Source organism: Colobus angolensis, unplaced genomic scaffold (assembly GCF_000951035.1).
Source record: "Colobus angolensis palliatus isolate OR3802 unplaced genomic scaffold, Cang.pa_1.0 Scaffold193, whole genome shotgun sequence".
NCBI classification, from domain to species: Eukaryota; Metazoa; Chordata; class Mammalia; order Primates; family Cercopithecidae; genus Colobus; species Colobus angolensis.
Window position 1 is genome coordinate 1,187,842 of NW_012115077.1, and position 3,819 is coordinate 1,191,660.

Below are 3,819 nucleotides of genomic sequence, written 5' to 3' on the forward strand. Positions count from 1 at the left end.
CTTAGTAGAGACAGGATTTCACCACGTTGGCCGGGCTGGTCTCGAACTGTTGACCTCGTGATCCACCTGCCTTGGCCTTCCAAAATGCTGGGATTACAGGTGTGAGCCACTGCACCTGGTCCAGCTTCCATTTTTAATTCATTCATTCAATAAACAAGTATGCCCAGGAGTTCACCTGTTATCACGGTGGGTGTAGACAGAGAGGGAACGCAGATGGGGAAAACACTGGGGGGCTGGGAGGGAAGGAAGTCTCACAGCCAAGGTGAGGGGGTTTGCTCTTCTGCCTGGCAGACACATCTCAGTGAGGCTGGTTCTCTACTTTCAGAACATTCAGAATGACTTTGTTCCCCACCCGTGGGAATGGGTGAGGAAGGCAAGGTCTCAAAACAAAGGCTAACTTGTGGTACCAATGGGAGAAGTGAAGACAAAGCAAAAAGGCCTAAAAAGGAACTGGTTCGGCCGGGCGCAGTGGCTCACGCCTGTAATCCCAGCGCTTTGGGAGGCCGAGGCGGGCGGATCAAGATGTCAGGAGATCGAGACCATCCTGGCTAACACAGTGAAACCCCGTCTCTACTAAAAATACAAAAGAAATTAGCCGGGCGTGGTGGCAGGTGCCTGTAGTCCCAGCTACTCAGGAGGCTGAGGCAGGAGAATGGCATGAACCCGGGAGGCGGAGCTTGCAGTGAGCTGAGATCGTGCCACTGCACTCCAGCCAGGGTGACAGAGTGACTCTCCGTCTCAAAAAAAAAAAAAAAAAAAAAAAAGGAAGTGGTTCTTGGAAACAGTGTGTAAACTACACAGAATATCTAATTCAGCCACAACCCAGATCCATGAGCTAGACATGTTCTACGTGTTCCCTATACAGAAATGAGAAAAATCAATTCCTAAGATTCTTGTAGTGAATTCTCTTGTTAATGCCAAAATTCCTCAGCAAGTTCAAGGAAACCTTCATAAAACTGGACAGGCAGTTAACTTGCAGTGCAAAACAATGTAAAGGAAACAGAATTCAAAGGAAATAAGTGATCTGGGAAAAACCAGAGACTGTTATCATTTCTTTTTTTTTTTTGAGACAGGGTCTCATTCTGTCGCCCAGTACAGTGGTGCAATCACGGCTCACTGCAGCCTCGACCTCTTAGGCTCAATTGATCCTCCCACCTTAGCTTCTCGAGTAGCTGGAACTGTAGGTTCCATAGTGTGCCACTATGCCCGGCTAATTTTTGTATTTTTTGTGGAGACAAGGTTTCACCATGTTGCCCAGGCTGTTCTCCAATTCCTGGGCTCAAGCGATCCACAGGCATTGGCCTCTCAAAGTGCTGGGATTACAGGTGTGAGCTGCCGCACCTGGCTGAGCATTATCATTTCCACGTTCACAAAGTTAGGTTTTCATGAAATCTTCAAAGAACCTCAAAAGGTTGTCTGACTCCCAAGGTCAAGGGTCTGGGGGAGTTTCATGCAGCTGGGTTAGTGTCTCTGGGGACTCACAGCAGGGAGCAAGGCAAGAGGAGGGGCAGAGGGCAGATCACACAGTGCCTTGTGTGTTAGGCCAAGAAGCTGTGTGTATGAGTGATAGGGAGCAACATAATCCTTGAGAAACACATATCACTTTGGTCAAGGAGGAAGACACTGGGATCAGGGAGACTGGCCTCTTGCAGTAATCCAGGCAACGCATGGTGGCTGATGCTGGCAGACAACTTCTAGAGCAGTCTTATCCATGACAACTTTCTGCAAGGGTAAGAATGTTCTATATCTTCTTCTGTGTTTATGCTGTGCAGTACAGCAGCCTCTAGCAACATGCGACTGTTGTGCACTTCAAATGAGGCTGGTATGACTGCAGAATTGAATTTTTGGCCACCTGTGGCTCCTGTCCACATTGGACAGTGCAGCTCTAGAGTCTGGGTTTGGGTGGATGGTGAGGACAATAATAGAAACAGACACAATGGAGAGAACGGGAAACTAGGGACAAATTTTGGGTGGGTGGAGGCAAAGAAATAAAGACCTCCCAGTGGGGAGGGCTTGAAAGGTTGGAGAGCTGGCATCTAATACTGCTTACCAGGCGGGTAACCCCGTTTTCTGGGTCTGCTGCCATGCATGAAGTTCCAGTAGCAGAGCCAGAGGTCCAGTGATCAAAGAGCAGCCCCACAGTGTGGGCGGGGAACAGTAAGAGGGGGTCCTGGGTCTCTGTCTCTGTTTCTCTGGGGTAGAACTACCTGCTTACAGGGCTGCTGTTCAAGGTAAGCCATTCCGGGCTTCTCTGACCTGGGAAGTGGGGTGGGGAGGCCTCTGGGGACAAGCACTCAATCTGAAACCCAAACCATCTCAGGATCAAGTGAAACTGGAAGGGGACCAAAAATCACAGCTTATTCTACATCTTCTGGCCTGGTGGGGGCTGGGGCATGGTTGCCTTGGGCTAGCTCCAGGGGACTTCTCAATGTGCAGTGGGAAGGTGGTAGTGGTGGCGGTAGGATGAGGCAGTGAGTGGGGTCGGGGACGGACAGGGTAGATGGCCACTCTTTTTCGTTTTTTTTTTTTTTTTTGAGACAGAGTCTTGCTCTGTCGCCCAGGTTGGAAAGAAGTGGCACAATATTGGCTCAATGCAACCTCCGCCTCCCAGGTTCAAGAGATTCTCCTGCCTCAGCCTCTCAAGTAGCTGGGATTACAGGCAACCACTAACACGTCTGGCTAAGTTTTAAATTTTTAGTAGAGATGGGGTTTCACCATGTTGGCCAGGCTGGTCTCGAACTCCTGACCTCAGGTGATCTGCCTGCCTCAGCCTCCCAAAGTGCTGGGATTACAGGCATGAGCCACCGCACCCAGCCCAACCTTTACCTTTAACTTATTCTTTGGCTTGGTGAGCAGGCTGCCACAGCTCAAGCTGGGCCTTGGCTAAGGGCAACATGGCCAGGTTCCCAAGGGTTGCAACAACAGGAAGCTGAAACTGCCAGATTGCCCGCCCCTACCAGCATCCTCCCCTGGAAGGCAACTTCCTGCCAGCTTCCTGATCACTCAGCCTGAGCACCCCTCCCAAGAGGCCAGTTAGGTGCCTTTTCCTTGACTTCTGTAACTCTTCCTCATCTCAAGACCTGGAAGTTTCTCCTGACTGTACCTCACTCTTTCTAACCCAACTTGCTTTCCCTTTCTACAATTAAGCTTCAGAACCACAAAATACTCCATGATAATCTCTGTTCCACTCTCTTAGCCCTTCTCCAGGACACAGCCCCACCACTCTGCCCTCTCAGGAGCATCCCCTGCCCTTCCTGGCCTTCCTCCACCTTTTTTTTTTTTTTTTTTTTTTGAGACAGTATTGTACTCTGTCACCCAGGCTGAATGCAGTGGTGTAATCACAGCTCACTGCAGCCTTGAACTCACGGGCTCAAGCGATCCTCCAGCCTCAGCCTTCCATACACTGCCAGGCCTGTCTAATTAAAAAGAATTGTTTTTGTAGAGACAGGGTCTTGCTATGTTGCAGAAGCTGGTCTCAAACTCTGGGCCTCAAGTTATCCTCCCACCTCGGTCTCCTAAAGTGCTGGGATTACAGGTGTGAGCCACCGTGTCCAGCCCACCTTCTTCCCACTAGTCAAGAAGTCCAGGCCGGGCGCGGTGGCTCACGTCTGTAATTCCAGTACTTCGGGAGGCCGAGGCAGGCGGATCAAGAGGTCAGCAGATCAAGACCATCCTGGCTAACACGGTGAAACCCCGTCTCTACTAAAAATAAAAAAATTAGCCCGGCGTGGTGGCGGGTGCCTGTAGTCCCAGCTTCTAGGGAGGCTGAGGCAGGAGAACGGAACCCGGGAGGCAGCGGAGCTTGCAGTGAGCAGAGAT

The 3,819-nt window shown here is 50.6% G+C and overlaps 1 protein-coding gene across 2 annotated transcripts in view; it reads right to left on the bottom strand.

Annotated features, from left to right (window-relative positions):
- FLOT2 (flotillin 2) overlaps window positions 1-3,819 on the bottom strand; it is a 19,922-nt gene that overhangs the window by 11,644 nt on the left and 4,459 nt on the right. The window lies entirely within an intron of this gene.